The sequence below is a fragment of the Erinaceus europaeus genome, chromosome 10 (genome assembly GCF_950295315.1).
Source record: "Erinaceus europaeus chromosome 10, mEriEur2.1, whole genome shotgun sequence".
Taxonomy (NCBI): domain Eukaryota; kingdom Metazoa; phylum Chordata; class Mammalia; order Eulipotyphla; family Erinaceidae; genus Erinaceus; species Erinaceus europaeus.
Window position 1 is genome coordinate 121,555,880 of NC_080171.1, and position 18,646 is coordinate 121,574,525.

Sequence of the window (18,646 nt, forward strand, 5' to 3'; positions counted from 1 at the left end):
GGGGAGAGTCTGCGACCCAGATCACTTCTCATTCCACCTTTTTAGTTATCACAGGATGGGCACAGGTGGAAACATCCACACGGAACAAGAAAAATTGGCTTCAAGCCAACAGCTGCTCTCAATATTTGAGGCCCCCCTCCAACCCCACAAGAGTATGTTTCAGAAAATGGGCCGGGCAGATAGAAGAGCCCTGCGTCAACCAGTATGTCTTAGAAAGAGAGGAAGCGGGGGCTCCGTGGGAGCATTGGGAGGTAGCAAAGCCACAGATACTGGAATTAGTTGCATGTTTTTGCTTTCATACCGGTGGCCAATTCCTCTTTCAAAGAAATATTCGAAAAGGAAAGAAAAATCAGTGGCACCCACAAACAGAGCTTTCACAACTGTAGTGCAGTGTCAAGGTGCTCACCAACCCACAGTGCTACGGTGTTTGAATGTTTTGCAGACTGGGGCATTGGTATCCTAGTGACCACCCACATTTGTGTGATAATGTACAAGTACTTCCTCTCCGAACCTCAGAATTCTCACCATAATTGTCCAGATCTGTGGACCTTTATTGCTAATGACTGTCTTCCTCTGAGTCTTCTTACACTCCTACGGGCTTCTTAGTGACATTATAGGTCTGTTGGAAAGTCCTTCACCTCTACATCACTGCTGCTGGGATCAAAAATCAATGATGAACAGACCTTTACCCTATGCTAATGGGTTGATGGGTTGTATTTTACTTTTGACCTTCTGACAAACAAGGTCCCACATGTGTGAGTGAGTGGTCCATCAGTCTTGTTAATGGAGGCCCATACCTTAGGTAGGGACTGTGATAACATAGGAAGCCATAACTCCACCCCTGCCTCTTTATAAGTAAACATTACAAGATAGTACATGTATGTCATTTCCAAGAACTGGTAAGGGCTGATTCTGTTGCTGCAGGTTATCCAAAACCATTTCAAGAGAAGGGAATCCTTGACTTGGTTTTCTCAGGATGACAGACAGAATCATTGAAATCTTTAGAAAGTAGGCCTTTGCATTCTTTCCTGACCTTTTCTACAAGAAAGCAAGTCATCCCAAACTGTTTTTTTTTTTTTTAAGGAAGTCACACTGGAAGTCTTCAAACTCCTGGATTCCTCTGTGTTGAGTGTCTGCTTCTGAGTGTCAGGAGTTGCCTGAGACCCTTCAGTCATCTGAAATCCCTACTCCCCCTTCAGAATGAATCTGGAACCATACTGTGGGAGCTTGCTTTCCCTCTCAATTTGCAACTGTCATTCATTCTTAATATGTTTTTATTTTTATTTTCCCTTTTGTTGCCCTTTTATTGTTGTTGTTGTAGTTATTATTGTTGTTGTTACTGTGTCATCATTGTTGGATAGAACAGAGAGAAATGGAGAGAGGAGGGGAAGACAGAGAGGGGGAAAGAAAGGTAGACACCTGCAGACCTGCTTCATCACCTGTGAAGCGACTCCCCTGGGGAGCCAGAGGCTCGAACCAGGATCGTTATACCGGTCCTTGTGCTTTGTGCCAAGTGCGCTTAACCCGCTACACTACCACCTGACTCTCCCCTCTTAATATGTTTTAACTGTTCTTAATTTGAATTACTGTGTCCAGATACTTTGTGTCACAGAAGTGCATAGTTACAGATGTGATTTTTTGAGAAAGACACATAGTGGGGGCTGAGCAGTGGCATACATAATACTAAGTGCATGAACCCACACAAGGATCCAGGTTTCAACCCCCAGCTCCCTACCTGCATCAGGGGACATTTCACAAGCTGTGAAGCAGGTCTGCAGGTGTCTATCTTTTTCTGTCCTTCTCTATCTCCCTTCCTCTCTCAATTTCTCTCTGTCTTATCTAATAAAATGGTAGAAATAGCCTCCAGGAGCAATGGATTCATAGTGCAGGCACCAAGCCCTAGCAATCCCAGAAGCAATGAAAGAGAGAGAAAGAGAATGTGACAGGTGCCTGAAAATCACTCTGGCCCCTAAGTTTGCATCATGCATAAAGAAGGAAGTGGAGTGACATTCACAGTAATTAAAAAATAAGAATTTCCAGCCATAAATACCCTGTCCTGCCAAATTATTCTTCAAGTATGAAGGAGAAATTAAAATCTTCCCAACATACAGAAACTGAAGGGATTCACTACCACCAACCCTGCCTTGCAAGAATTACCAAAAAAGAGTCCCACATGACAAGAATCAAAGGAACTCCAGCTCTAAATAAGGTGATCTACTTATAATCTTCTGAGATTTCCCTTACATTTTACTCTTTGCTTTTTTCTCTCACTGCCTTTAATATTCTCTCTTTATCTTTGATCATTTACCAGTTCTAACAGTTCATGTTTGAAAATCACATGCATGTTACCAGATGTGTAATCTGGTGAACAATGTTTCAGTTCGTGACGATGTAGGTACAGTTGAAGTACAGTGTCCTAAGATTAAAGTTTACTAGCTCTGGAGGTATGGTAAGTAAAATTGAGCCTATTTTTGATGAAAATATTTTTTTACTATAACTGTTTTTTCAGTTTGAATTGATATCCTTAAGAAACTACATTTCAGAAATGACCCTTTCTCTTATTTCTGGGAACATGGATCTAACTAAAGTGAAATGTGCACATATACACACAAAAGACCAAAACGGTGATGGTATTCAATCTTAATTAAATTGATATTAAGTCTTAAAATAAATTTAAGAACTACTACAGGGCGGTTGTATAAATGCATAGGAACTAAATAGAATGGTTTGTAGAGGCAGTGGCACACATGGTTACGTGCACATGTTACCATGTATAAGGATCTAGGTAAAGCATCCAGTCTCCATGTAGCAGGGAGTAGCATCACAAGTTGTGGAGCAGTGCTGCAGGTCTCTGTCTCTCTGTCTCTCTCTCTTTTTCTGTAAATATTTTATTCATGAAGAAAATAGAAGGAAAGATAAAGAACAAGACATCTCTCTGGCATATGTGCTGTCAGAGATTGAACTCAGGACCTTACGCTTAAGAGTCCCGTGCTTTATCCACTGCACCACCTCCTAGACCACTCTATTTCTCTCTATCTCCCCCTCCTCTCTCAACATGTTTCTCTCCCAACAACAACAACAAAAAGTTCATAGAAGTCCAAAGAATGAAGGAATCGATTTTTGTAGAAGTCTTTTTGCTTTCTATATAGATAGTGGGAAAGGACCTAGGCTGAGGGTGAGAGTATTTTACAAATACATATCACTGGACAATGAGAAATTGTATCCATCTGTCAGAATTGTACTGTAAGCCACTAACTGCCCCCCCAACAAGGTAACTTAAAAAAGAGATGATATGTTAATCATAAATAGAATGTGGCAATCAGAAAAAAAGGGGAAAATGAACATTACAGACCACTTGTGTTTGCTGAGAATGAACCATTCTGAATGCTTAAATGTGACAAGATATTAAGTGGCGAAATAAGAAAAATTTCATGCGAAGCAGAGAACAGGGAAAGTAAAGGCTCAGGAAAGAATGTTATGTGGCTGAGAAAGGAACATGGCGATCTGACTGGAGCAGAAGTGGGTTTTTCTGTCTGCCTCGTTCGTCCCAATGACTGTGAATTCATACAGAATTTAGACAGGATCCCAGAGGAGTGCATTGGAACAACTCATTCAAAATCTGGTTATCAGAGCACACCTGGCAGGCAGTGGGTCTAGAGTGTTCGTGATAAGTTCCTTCCCTGGACCCAGTTTATTCAGCCATCAGAATTAAGAGTAGAATATTCCCTGAAGAGATATGGTCTGCAGCACAGTGCATGAGGCCAAGTCTATTTCATTGAGCAGCTCCTGGTTTAAACTGATCCAGTCACTGAATCCAGGTTTTAATCTAATCACATGCCTCCCATTATTCTTCCATAGTTGATGCAAATTGAATACAATCTGCCCATAGGAGATATGAGGCAATATGTATTTTTTATTATTCCCCCCGGGCATCATTATTCCAGGCTGATTTTACAAATAGAAAGGGAGAGACAGACACACAGAGAAAAAGAGATATCACAGTGCCAAAGCATTTCTAAATGTCCTGGAGGCCAAGAGCTCAAAGCTGGGTCATGAAAACACAGCAAAGCTTTCCAGGTGAGCCATCTCACTGCTCCACCTTAAATCTCCTATCCTGGGACATTTATGGGTATTTCTGAAATCTACTAAGTAACCATGACTGCTTAAAGAAACTTATTAATTTAATACAAAATAAAAACTTCTTTTGTGTCCTATCCAACTCAACCATCATAATATAAAGGAGCCCTTATCTTTAAATGACATCCAAGAGGTCATTTAAAATTATCTGGAGACCTAGAATATTTTATAATCTATAAGTAAGATAAGCAGTCAAAAAAAAAAAACCCTAGAAATATAGTAGCAAGTCTTCCAAGTAAGTTACACTGAAACTACTACATAACAGTGAGAAGCCTTCACACTGTGCTTTAAGAAGATACAGCTAGGGAGTCAGGTGGTAGCACAGTGGGTTAAGCACATGTGGCAAAAAGCGCAAGGACTGGCTGAAGGGTCCCGGTTCAAGGCCCCAACTCCCCACCTACCGGGGGATCACTTCACAGGCAGTGAAGCAGGTCTGAAGGTGTCTTTCTTTCTTTCTTTCTGTTTAAATTTTCTTATATTTATTTATTTTCCCTTTTGTTGCCCTTGTTTTTCATAGCTGTTGTAGCTATTATTGTTATTGATGTCGTCAATAGTATTTCTGCATTTCTGACACAGATTTATACATTCTGCTAAAAGAATCCTGTTAGGAGCTGGGTGGTGGCGTACCTGGTTGAGCGCACATGTTACAGTGCACAAGGTCCTGGGTTCAAGCACCCAGCCCCCACCTGCAGGGGGAAAGTTTCACAAGTGGTGAAGCAGTGCTGCAGGTGTCTCTCTGTTTCTCTCCCTCTCTATCACCCCTTCCCTCTCAACTTCTGGCTATCTCTATCCAAATAAATAAATAAAAATTTTAAAAAGAATATATGTCCAATATGTATTTAAAAAAAGATTAAAAAAATAAAGAATACTATGTTATTCTCGGCAAGCATATAGCAATTCCAAGTGAAATAGTGGTCAATACTTAATAGTAAAAATTGTAGTCACACGATAATACAACATTGTCTTTTCCAGAGGTCAAGAATATTCAGATGAGGACTGGATAATGACTCATTGACTTGAGCACACATATTACCATGCACAAGGATTGGGGTTCAAACCTCTATCCTGCAGGAGGGAGCTTCACAAGTGGTAAACAGAGCTGCAGGTGTTTCTCTCTGCTCTCAATTTCTGTCTGTCCTATCAAATTAGAAATAATAAATGAAAGGGTTTTTTTTTAAGATTTTATTTATTTATTAATGAGAAATGTAGGAGGAGAGAGAAAGAGCCAGACATCACTCGGGTACATGTGCTTCCGAGGATCGAACTCAGGACCTCATGCTTGAGAGTCCGATGCTTTATCCACTGTGCCACCTCCCAGACCACAATATAGAAGGTTTTAAAAGAATATTTTCAGGCAGTCGGGTGGTAGACCAGTGGGTTGAGCACAGGTGGTGCAAAGTGCAATGACCAGTGTAAGGATCCTGGTTCCCCTGGCTCCCCACCTGCAGGGGAGTCGCTTCACAGGTGGTGAAGCAGGTCTGCAGGTGTCTGTCTTTATCTCCCCTTCTCTGTCTTCCCCTCCTCTCTCCATTTCTCTCTGTCCTATCTAACAACAATAATAATAACCACAACAACAATAAAAACAAGGGCAACAAAAGAGAATAAGTATTTTCTTAAAAAATAATATTTCAAATGTCAGAGACCTCATACAGTTCAACTTATTATTTGAGGAGGTGTCTTTCTGAGAGGCTGGCATTGAGCTCATGGGGCAACAGCAACAAGATTCAGGAGGCATGAAAACACTGAGAGGAACTCTCCAAGGGAGGGAATAAGTACGAATTCACAAAGGCATTCACACATGGGCTGAGAGACATACCAGCCAAATGCTGAATCACAGAGAATCAGAGACCAAGTCAGAGGTATGGCTGAAGAGATGGACATAGGCCAAGGAAAGGAAGTTATTGTCTTGGGTAAGGAGAATGGATTTTCTTTTAGTTTCATGGGAGACCTGTGACGAGAATTCAAATGATCTAATACAAGTGAAGTTTACAAGAGTTCTCTGACTTATGTACAGGGAAATATATATATGTGTGTGTATATATATTAGGAGACAGATCAGATCACAGTACTGCTATAGTCCAGGTGAAATGGCTTAAACTAGAACAGCATGGAGGGAGGTGACCACGACTTGATTCCAGGGACACACTAAAGGTAGAGCTGACAGGCCTCATGACAGTTACAACAGTAATAGTCACAAATGAAATCTATCAATAATCAATATTTGTAGAGTATATGCTATGTGCTAAGTCTATTGCTAAGCATTTTTGCCCACATTCTTTATTTTAATCCACACAAAAATATCTAGAAAGTAAATACTGTTATTATCTGTTTGGATATTGTACAGATGTGGTTGAGTTAGGCAGGACCCACAAACCACCATATTTCCATGCAAGTATTATTTACATATCAATCTTTTGCCTTGTTTTAAAAATGACTCCTCCACCACCACATTACCCCCTCAGGGTATTGCCAATTCCCATGAGCTAAAAAACTATAGCAACCATTGCTACAGAATCTTTCTACCTTCCCAGAGTGCTTTGTTTTCTCCACCCCCTTTCCTAGCCAATTCTGTCCCGACTTGCTACTTCTGGAATTCTCCTATAAAAGTCACTCCTGTTTCTGCTCTCTCTCTTTCTCTTCTGCATCCCAACCTGGAGAAGGGCTGGTGTGCCATTTGGCTAGCTCCACTTGGCCTAAACCCACTGTGCTCACACTCGACTCTGAGGCATTCGCATCAATAAGGAATTGTGTTACCCCGCCACCATGAGTTCCTCATCTCTTCTCTCTCCAGCAACACTAGTCCAGCAATTATCCTTTCTCTGCAGATGAGAAAAACAGCTCAGAAAAATTAAGTAAATTGTCTTTGAACATATGGTCACAAAATGGTGAAACTGGGGTTCAGAATGTTTAGTTCTCACTGTCAAGACAAAGTTCTTCGCTCAGGCCTTGTACAGGGAGTCTGAAGTTCACAGAATATGAAATGGTGTAATGAACTCAGAAGTAGGGACACTGAGGTCAGAGTAACTTCCATATCAGGCTTTCCAAGAGAAAAGGGGAGAGAGAAAAGGCTAGAGGTGGGAAACAAAATAAAGCCAGAGCTTGAGTCAGTTTTATCTACACACCAAGACGTTCCTTTTCTTAACCCGCCTTTTCTCACTCTGCACAGATGTGCTAGTGAAGAAAGACTAGTTTCTCAACCCTTTTCCAACTAACCCATTTCCTAGAAGCCCAGAGAACTGAAACTTATCCAAGCATGATATTATTTTGCTTGTTTTATGAAACCTTAAGGGAAACCACATTAAAAGTAAAGTCAAGACAACAATTTCCAACAGTGACATCCTGGACTGTAATTGTCTTCTGTAACCCTCCATAACCCCAAAGGATAGAAATTAGAATCCTTCTGGGTGAGTGTGTTCCTTCTTTCAATATAAGGAATATGCGATGTCTACATGAGCTTTCAGTGAGAAGGATAGTCAGGAAGAATAGACCACCTGAAATGGGTAGTATAGCTTCAAAGCTAGTGGAACCAAGTTACCAAAATGGATAGTTTATTCTGCATCCAAAAAAGAGGAGGAGGAAAAGGAGGTGGGGGGGGCAAGCAAAGTTCTTTTTCTTTTTTTTAATGAGGACAAATTTATTGTTTATTTTATTTTACTTTTTAATTTTATTTTATTTATAAAAAGGAAACACTGACAAAACCATAGGATAAGAGGGGTACAACTCCACACAATTCCCACCACCAGAACTCCGTATCCCATCCCCTCCCCTGATAGCTTTTCTATTCCTTAACCCTTTGGGAGTATGGGCCCACGGTCATTGTGGGATGCAGAAGGTGGAAGGTCTGGCCTCTGTAATTGCTTCCCTGCTGAATATGGGTGTTGGCAGGTGGATCCATACTCCCAGCCTGTCTCTCTCTTTCCCTAGTGGGGCAGGGCTCTGGGGAATCGGAGCTCCAGGACATATTGGTGAGGTTGTCTGTCCAGGGAAGTCTGTTAGGCATCATGCTCACATCTGGAACCTGGTGGCTGAAAAGAGAGTTAGCATATAAAGCCAAACAAGTTGTTGACTAATCATCAACCATAAAGGCTGGAGTAGTACTGATGAAGAATTGGGGGCATCTCTGTTTTGTAGATAGCTAGTAGGCATATTTTAGTTATATTCCAAAGGGCCTGTGGCTATACTAGTTTTTTTTTTTTTCCCCTCAGCCTGAATTCTGATATGCAAGTGGATCCAAGTTATTGTCTGGGGAGGTGATGTCACAGCTGGCAGAAGGACCAGAAAGCTGGACCAGGGAAAATAGTAGCTTCCAAATATGGGAAAGGTGTATAAATATTGTTGACTGTAAATCCCAGCGCTTTAATGTGATCTGAAACCCATATTCAGCTTAGGAGCCCATGTGACCTCTGCATCCCTGTAGATCTGAGCTCACATTCTGTGGTCATGAGTAGGAACGTTTCAAGCTGCCCCAATATCAGGACCCATTTTCCTCAGGTATAGCATAGAGTATGTTGTCCATCCTCCCTTCAGAAAATGGAACATTCTCTACCATCATTGATCCACAATGTTCTTTTTTAATATTTAATTTACTAATCTGGTAGAGATAGAGATAAATTAAGAAGATGGGAAGGGAGAGAGAGAAGGAGAAGGAGGAGAGGGAGAGGGAGAAGGAGAGAGATAGAGAGAGAGAGAGAAATGCAGCACTACTTAATCACTCAGGAAGTTTCCGCTCTGTAAGTAGGGAGCAGGAATTGAACTCAAGTCTTTGTGCATTGCAGCTTGTGTGCTCAACCAATTGTGCCACCACCAGGCCCAACAAGGTTCTTTTTCATCAGAGATCTTAGGCCTGGGGAGAAAGGGCTATGCAGGAATTCTGCCTGCACACAGACAGGACTGGAAAGTGCGCTCTTACTGGCTTCAAAGTTGCTTTGTTGAATTCAAAAAATGGATTCAGTTTGCACTTCATAGCCCATCATTCATTTCCCCCAGTGCCGAATTTCTCAATGTCACTCAGTGTTGTCTCACTCTCAGGAGCTGAGAGTGAGACAAAGGTCAGAATGTATACTGAGTGAAAAGTTGGGTCAGTACCTGGTCATATGCACTTGGCTGTGTCTTATAGTCAATGAGATCATGTTTTAGGTGCTTTCTCTCCTTTGAAAAAGTAGTATCTTTTTCCTTCAGTTTGAATGGTACTTAAAGGTTACAGTATTCATGTATAACTAAACATAACACGTGTCAACATTTGTAAGTCTCGTGCCTGTTAGAATTTTGTTAAGCTGTTTCATTAAGTTGCTTTTCTTTTGTGGTTTCATATTTAATATTAAAAATACCGTGATTCTCAAACACTGTCTTCCTATGAAGACTCCAGGTTCCATGCTTTACATGTTCACATTAGAGAGCAAAATTAATTAACTCACAGCATTCAGAGGTCTGAGAACTTCATGAGTCGAGGGTCATAGAGAACCTAGGGAAACCTTTATTGTAATGAAATGCTAGCAGCTAATTATACATCCAAACAGGAAAGATCAATATAAGACTGCAGAGTCTCATTCTCTAATTGCCTAGAAGAGCAGTAAAATGCTTCAGAAATGGAAAAAGTGGCCCACAAATGCAGTTCTGGGATTATTGCTCAAAAGCAACCAGGAGGTAACAGCCACAGAGGCTGGTGTGTGTGTGTGTGTGTGTGTGTGTGTGTGTGTGTGTGTGTGTGTGTGTGTGTGTGTGTGTGTCTCCAACTTGAGCAGAACATCCACTCAGTGTCACCTTCCTCATTTCTGGATCCAAAGAGACATTTAGGTGGTCCACAGCTATCAATTACATCCAACAACCAGACACTCACCTTTTATTTTCTAGCTATAGGAGCTTGCTAACACACCAAGACTCCTCTTTTTCTATTTATTTACTTATTTATTTATTATTTTTATAAAAAGGAAACACTGACAAAACCATAGGAGGGGTACAACTCCACACAATTCCCGCCACCAGAACTCCATATCCCATCCCCTCCCCTGATACCTTTCCTATTCTTTATCCCTCTGGGAGTATGGACCCAAGGCAAGACTTCTCTTTTATAGTCTTTGATGTTTATGACAATTATCAAACCCAAACAAACATTTTAAGTCCGAATTTATAGAAAGACATGTCTCCCATTATTTGAGAAAGTATTAAAGAAGTTCATCTCAAATACAACCTCTTCCACAGGTATGAGGCCAACTTGCCTGATAGCTTTCAAAGACTACGCATACAAATTACAGAGAAATCTGACGCAATATTTATAACTCTTTAAGAACCATAGGCTTCAGACTTCTATCCTAAATTCTGCTCTGATGTATAGTGACAGAAATGTGTGAGTCCATGGTAAATGTCTACAATCTATAATTGAGAGTCCTTTCTTCCTTCCTTCCTTCCTTCCTTCCTTCCTTCCTTCCTTCCTTTTTTCTTTTCTTCCTTCCTTTGTTTCTTTCTTTCTTCCTTTCTTTTTTTCTTACTTACTTCTTCCTTTTTATCTTCCTTACCTCCTTCTTTCCTTCCTCCCTCCCTCCTTTCCTTCTTTCCTTCCGTTCCACAGCACAGTTTAGTGCTTGACTTAACAGTGGTAGTGGAAGGGATTGTACTAGGACTTCAAAGCTTCCAGTATGAAAGTTTGTTGCATCACCATTAAGCTACGTCTTTGAGCGTCCCGCAGTGTGTCAGGGTGCTTCAGGAGAGGCCCAGTCTCATTTAGTGGCTCCACCAGCCACTAGCACAGCTCTTCTCAAACTCAGGATGACTAGTATTTTGGTGTAGACGAATGTACTGTGCATTATGGCATGTTTGACATGCCCTGGGTTTGACCATCACCCACTATAGGCCAGCAGCAGCCTTTAGACATGACCATCTGAGCTGTCTGCAGATGTCACCGGGTGTCCCTAGAGTGACAAAGCTACTTCCTACTCCCCTAGTCCTGCCTCTTCCCAAACTTAGTTAAAAAGCACAGTCCTAGGTCATAGGAGCCCTCCACTTGACCCCCCCCCCTCTAGTTTTCTAGTTGATGAAACTCAGAACATTAATCCTTCAGAATGGCCTTATCTGAGATGACACCCATACTTGAACTGGTATTTTGCTGCTGACAAGAAATCATGTCTCCCCTGAAAATAGAAGAGGCTAGGAAATGGATTTCTGCTGAATTCTTAGGGAGAAAAAGATATCTGAAATCTACAGAGCATTAGCTCTCTCTGTAAAAAACTTTTTTTTTGGTTTTTAAAATATTTATTTATTCTTTTTTGTTGCCCTTGTTGTTTTATTGTTGTAGTTATTATTGTTGCTATTGATGTCATTGTTGTTGGATAGCACAGAGAGAAATGGAGAGAGGAGGGGAAGACAGAGAGGGGGAGAGAAAGACAGACACCTGCAGACCTGCTTCACTGTGAAGCGACTCCCCTGCAGGTGGGGAGCCGGGGGCTCAAACCGGGATCCTTATGCCAGTCCTTGTGCTTTGCACCATGTGCACTTAACCCACTTTGCTACTGCCGGACTATAAAAATCTTCTAAGGGAGAATACAGACATGGCAGGGCACATAGACCAGGAGGTGTTAAAGACAGGCTTCCCCAAGCTCTCTCAGCTCTGAGATACTTGTCCTTTCAGTTCTTTTTCCTTTCATCACCTTGAAGACATATTCCATTAAGGTCAAGAGGCTTCTTGACCTTCCTGTTGATTACATGCAAATAACAGGAGAAGAAGAAATGGACAGTCTAGGGTTGTGAGGAGAGTTTCAATTTGAGCTTTTTAGGAAGAACAAGGAGAAAGGGGTGGGAGGATTATGACGTATAAAGAGAAGAAATATCAGCCGGAGAGATGGCATAATGGTCCTGCAAAAGACTTTCATATCCTCGGCTCTGAGGTCCCAAATGCAATCCCCAGCACCATCATAAGCCAGAGTTAAGCAGTGCTCTGGTCTCTCTTTCTCACTGCATCTCTTTCATTAAAATAAAGAGAGAAAATATTAAAGTAAGAAATTGTGAGAAGGGAATTGTAAACTTCACTCTTTGTAGTATTTGAGAATTGCAGTTACTATTTCTGTTTAAATTACTCTAATTGCTCTTTGGGTGACATGTCATGAAGTACGCTTTCAATAGGGTCACACAACATTGGGGTTCAGATGTATATTGATGGTGGAGAGGTCTGTTAGTCAGATAGAGAGGAATAAAACGTGGGTGTCTGGCTTCATGATTATAAACAAATATGCATCTCATTATAGCTACTGTTTGAAAAGACAGCATGTGACCATGTGAAGATAGATTGGAGTTCATACGACCAACTCTGACTTGATCTCAGAGCACTGCGCATGCTCTCAACCAGGAGCTCGCCACGCAGCCCCAGTAAGTGTACAGAACATGAAAGGGAGCTAACGTTTCTCAAACTTCAATGCAACAAACATTGTTGAAATGGAAGATTTTAATTCAGTGTTACTGAGATGAAGCCTGAATTTCAGCTCTTTTTTCTATTTTTTCCTGTGTCTAATTTATTTTATGAAGACTAGAGCTCAGAGCTTCAGTTCACTGTTTGTGATGTTCTCCATTTGTTCTTATAATTGTTTTGTTATCAAGTTCGGGGATGGCTTGGAGGGGAGGTGGAGATCTAGGGCCTCATACGTGCTGATCATGAGTTCTGTCATTGAATCACCTTCCAGAACTGGTTCTGCATTTCAGATGAGCTCCTGATGGTACCGGGCCATGACTCCAGCTTGGGTGGCGAGAGAAGTGACAAAACAGTGCGATTATAAATATATGCGTGAGGCTGACCCTGGTGAAACACAGAATTTGCCAGGTAGACTCAGAAACTCATATGGCTTTTAAAAGTAAACGAAATCTTTGATTTGAATAGTTTTTGTCTGTGTTAGTTAGAGGTGATCCCATGGTTTATCAGCATCTCAACTAGGAAGCACTAAGGGTGAGAAGGGGAAGGAGAGAAAACACAGTTCCTAAGGTGACTCTAGGAGTGTCACATGACAGCAATTTTGTGAATGAATCCAGAGTGTTGGTTTCTCAGTTCCCTTTATCCGCAGGAGATAGGTGCCGGTGAGCTAGTGGTGCTCTGAACACGTGCACCTGCTCTCAGAATCCTTGGCTGACACTTAGTAAGCCGTGTACCATCCCAGTGCTGTAACTAGGAGCTGAGGTTGCTAGGCCTCTCGATTCAAATTCCTGCATCATTTTGAGGTGAACCTTTGAAAATGTGCCATTGGAGGGGCAAGGGTGGGGTGGGGTAGGTGTGTACTTCATTTCTGATGTCTTTAACCACTGGAAAGAATTTCAGATAGCTGGAGTTTGTAACAGTGATGACTATTTCCCTGGGTTCATCTATTTTTTATTTTTTATTATTATTGTTTTATTTTATTTTATTTTTTAATGTATCTGTTTTCTTTCTTTTTTAATATTTATTTATTATCTTTTGTTGCCTTTGTTGTTTTATTGCTGTAGTTATTACTGTTGTCATCGTTGTTGGATAGGACAGAGAGAAATGGAGAAAGGAGGGGAAGACAGAGAGGGGGAGAGAAAGACAGACACCTGCAGACCTGCTTCACCACCTGTGAAGCGACTCCCCTGCAGGTGGGGAGTCAAGGACCTGAACCAGGATCCTTCTGCCAGTCCTCGCACTTTGCACCACCTGTGCTTAACCCACTGCGCTACCGCCTGACTCCCATTTTATGTTATTTATTTATTTATTTATTACTAGATAGACACAGAGAGAAATTGAGAGGGGAGAGAGACAGAGAGACACTTACAGCACTACTTCACCACTTGTGAAGCTTTCCCCCTGCAGGTGGGGACCAGGGGCTTGAACCTGGGTCCTGGTGCCTTGTAATGTGTGTGCTTAACCAGGTGTGCCACCACCTGGCCCCAATCTATTTTTTATTAATAAAGTCCTTAACACCAAATTCAATTTAGTTCCAAAACTATTATAAAATAAATATTGATACCCCAGGGTTTTTTTTCTCTAAATGTAGATTAAAATCTCTAAATCTGAGATCTTCCATATTCAGAACGACTAAGAGAACTTAAGTCTCCTATCTTACACTTTACAATATGTGAGTCTTATTTGTTTTTCTGTATCAAGGATGGTGGTTCCTATTTTTTCATCCCATGCTAATAACTGATTCATTTGCAGCAATGATGAACTGCAATTATTTTTGCCAACCTGCCCTTCTTGTTATGCAAATTTCCCTATTTATTTTCAGACAGTGACAATTGCCTAGACTGTTTAGACGGGGTTGTATCATTGTTACTTACCTCCATTAAATAATGTTTACAATGTCTTGTGAAATCAACTGGATAATGAAAATAAAATCTTGTAAGATGCTATTAAAAATAAGAATTTAGCTCAAAAGTGCTTTAAAAAGAAAGGTGTCCACAATATCTGCAATCAGAAACTGTGACCACACATCAGTGTCTCCTTATGTTCCCACTCTGTTCCTTCCATTTGTATGACAGACAAAATGAAGTAAAGATTGACTTGTGTATATTTTAAAGACTCAGAAGGCCACAGAAGTGGCAGAGTGGCATTTATGTTCAGTCATTCAACTTCTTACTGATCTTTTGATCGTTTGAGAAATACACATTTGAGGTGGTTCCAGACCTTATACCTTGGTGTGGTAGAAAAAGTTTGGTGGAACTAGGGAAAGATAGAAGCAGGCTGGAGGAAGCAGACTAAGTTTTCACCTTCAGAAGAATCTTCCCAAATGGAGTTCTTTGCCTTTTCCTCTTTGGTCAGAAAACCACACAAACCCCCGTGGGTCTTAGCTACAGTGTCTTTGGAGCAAGGAGGGGTTATATCAGACAGCTCCTTCAGACTGACCTGAATAGCTGTGACCAAGCCAGAGACCATTTGAATGGCAAAAGCTTGGAGCGTGTGAGCCTAGACTACCCGAAAGTTCAGTTAGATGACGTTTGTGTTTATAAGCTATGACCTGGGGGTTTATTTTTAATATTCTGCAGTTTTGTAGGGAGGAAGATAATATGGCCGATCAGTGATTTGCCTCAGGGTTTTTCTAGATTAAAGTTAAAATATGTATTTTCTGAGATAGTTCAGAAAGAGAAGGATGAATATGGAATATGAATATGGAATATTTCACTCACAGGCAGAAGCTGAAAACCAAGATCAGAAGGGAAAATACTAAGCAGAAACTGGACTGGAGTTAGTGTCCTGCACCAAAGTAAAAGACTCTGGGGTCGGGGGGTGGTGAGGTTCAGGTCCTGGAACGTGATGGCAGAGGAGGACCTAGTGGGGGTTGTATTGTTATGTGGAAAACTGAGAACTATTACACATGTACAAACTATTGTATTTTACTGTCAACTGTAAATCATTAATCTTTAATAAAGAAAATTAAAAAAAAAATGAAACAGGCTGGGGGTATGGATCCACCTGTCAACGCCCATATCTAGTGGAGAAGCAATTACAGAAGCCAGAACTCCCACCCTTCTGCTCCCCATATAGAATTTTGGTCCATGCTGCCAGAGGTGTGAATGGTAGAAGTAAACCAGAAGCCTCTGTACTTCCACTGCACTAGGACCCAAAGCATTTGTCACCAGGGATTTTTTTTTTTATACCATCAATGAAAGGAAAGTGAATCTGGAAAACACCAGGAAATCCAGGCACAGGTTCGCTTATCTGAGAGCGAAGAGGAAAAATGGAAAGACACTTGGAAGTAGTAATACATGTAGGGGTAAACTAGAAAGGAAGTTAAGTCAGGTTCATGGAAATGAAAGGGAGAAAAAATATAGATAGATAGATAGATAGATAGATAGATAGATAGATAGATAGATAGATAGATAGAGAGATATAAAATATCATAGATATAAATAAATAGTTACGTGAGTCGGGCGGTAGCGCAGCGGGTTAAGCGCACGTGGCTCAAAGCGCAAGGACCAGCAAAAGGATCCTAGTTCAAGCCCCCGGCTCCCCACCTGCAGGGGAGTCGATTCACAAGTGGTGAAGCAGGTCTGCAGGTGTCTGTCTTTCTCTCCCCCTCTCTGTCTTCCCCTCCTCTCTCCATTTCTCTCTGTCCTATCCAACAACAACGACATCATCAACAACAACAATAACTGCAACAATAAAAACAATAAAAAAGGAAAATAAATAAATACAGAAAAAAAATTTTTTTTTAATAAATAAAATAAATAGTTACAGAACCAGCCCATATCAGTGACCTTGGGAGAACTACTGCAGTTTCTAATAGAGGGGATGGGACACGGAACCCTGGTGGTGGGAACTGTATGAGATTATACTTTTATTATCTTATAATTTTGTAAATTGACATTAAATCCCTAATAAAACTTTTTTAAAGTAGTAATGAAAATAAATATTCATAAGCCTAAAAAAAAAACGGTTTGGGAGAATCACAAACTCAAACTCATGTTGGCTTAACCAAAACTTAAAGAACCTTGTATTTTTTGAGGCTTTATTACATACTTTAAAATTTATTTACTTATTAACATAAGAAAGGAAGAGAGAAAAGAGACGGGGAGAAAGAAACAAAAGGAAACCAGAGCATCTCTCTGGCCTGTGTCATGCTGGCAGTCAAATTGGAGATCTCATGCGTTCAAGTCCCACTCTCCAGCTGTGGAAACACCCTCTGGACCGCTATTCAATACATCTTAATGATGGTTCCTTCTAGTGGTTACTGTGTATCACAATCCATAGTCCTACTATTATGTCCCAGAAATAATAATAACACCCAATAATCCTCAATAACAATAACTAAAAGATCTCTTAACATTTTAATGCTTTTCCTCTTTGTCTAATTCTGAGTCTGCCTTCACTATAAAGGTAGGAACTGATGATTTTTTTAAAGAATTTTTGTCTATTATCTTTATTGGATAAAGACAGACTGAAAATCATAAAGGAAAGGGAAGATAGAGAGGGAGAGACCCGGAAGGACACCTGCAGTCCTGCTTCACCACTTCCTCTCTGCAGATGGAGACTGGGGGTTTGAACCTGGGTCCTTGTGGACTGTAATGTTGCAGTCAATCAGATGCACCGCCACCCAGCTGCCCCCTGATGATCTCAACAAAGGTAAACCTTGAATGTTATGTAAGTTTGAAGCTATGGATAGGGAGGAGAAAAAAATATATAACATACCTATTTAAAATGCCTATGATTTAAAGTGCAGAATAACTTGGCCTTTCAGTGTTCTGGGAGGGAGGGCTGAAGAGAAAGACCTGCTCCTGGCTCTCTCTGATAAGCACCCAGCCTTCTTTTTATGGGGAACCGGTTTCAAGTGTTGACATCCTAATAGAGAACATTATGAAAGATTTATAGAGCACTTAGGGTGTGTTCTGGGCGGCGAGGGAGGAACCTCAAGGAGTAGACAATATGTGAAGTGTATCATCCACACATAAAATATAAAGCATTATTTTTAGAAACAACCAACATTAAGATTTTAACCATAATAGAAAAAAAATCTAATGGATTTTTTTTTTCTCTAACACCCATCTTGGCTCTCATGTCTACTGGCTGAAATCAAGTTATTTTCTCATCTTATAATTTCATGGGGTTGGGTGGTGGTGCATCCGGCTAAGCACACAGAGTTCTAAGCACAAGGACCCACACAAGGATCTGGGTTCAAGCCCCCAACTCCCCACTTGCAAGGGGGAGGATGCTTCACAAATAGTGAAGCAGATGTGCAGGTGTCTTTCTCTCTCCCTATCTCCCCTTCTCAAATTCTCTCAGACTTATCCAATAAAATGGGAAAAATTAAAAAATAAAAAAAAAAAGCCGCCAGGAGCCCTGGATTCATAGTGCAGGCAGCAAGTCCCAGTGATAACCCTGGAGGCAAAAAAAAAAAAAAAAGAAAGATAAGAAAAAGCAATTTCTTAAATGTCCATATTGTGCAGAGCTACACATGGATGTGCATTGACAGCTGGAGTTAGTTTCCATCCTGTCCAAGCCGTCCCTTCTACCTGTGGGACAAATCCTTACTCTGTTCCTAACCTTCTCTAAGAAGCCTACTTGGTAGAGCGGTGTCACTCCACCAGACCCCATTAACAGCCCAGATTCTCCCCCTGAACAACCCCGTACTGTCTTTTCTGTGTCTGAGTTCTAGTCTCAGCTCGAAAGGCTCTCTCTTCCTCCATCCGCCTTTCCTGACCACACACTCTCACTTGCAGTATCAGATGCCACCCTCTGTTCCTGGGAACTGTCAGCCTGCTTGATTGTCCTCCTCCAAGCAGGGCATCCCTCCATGGTGGTATACTGGTTGCCTCTGTGGAGTAGAGCCCTTTATCCCCAAACAGAACTGACACACAGTCTGCTCCTGGCAAGCACTTGCTGACACGCACAGAGTTCATTTTCTTGCACGTCTTCCCTCTGGTAATGGGTATTACCAGGCAGTGACAAGAGGCCCGAGGTCTGAAATCAGAAAACTGAAGTAAGGACCAACTTTTCCTGCTCACTTGTCTGTGATTAACTTACAGGCGTCAAGTTCCCTACTTTCTTTGGTTAAAATATTTTATTGATTTATTAATTAATGAGAGG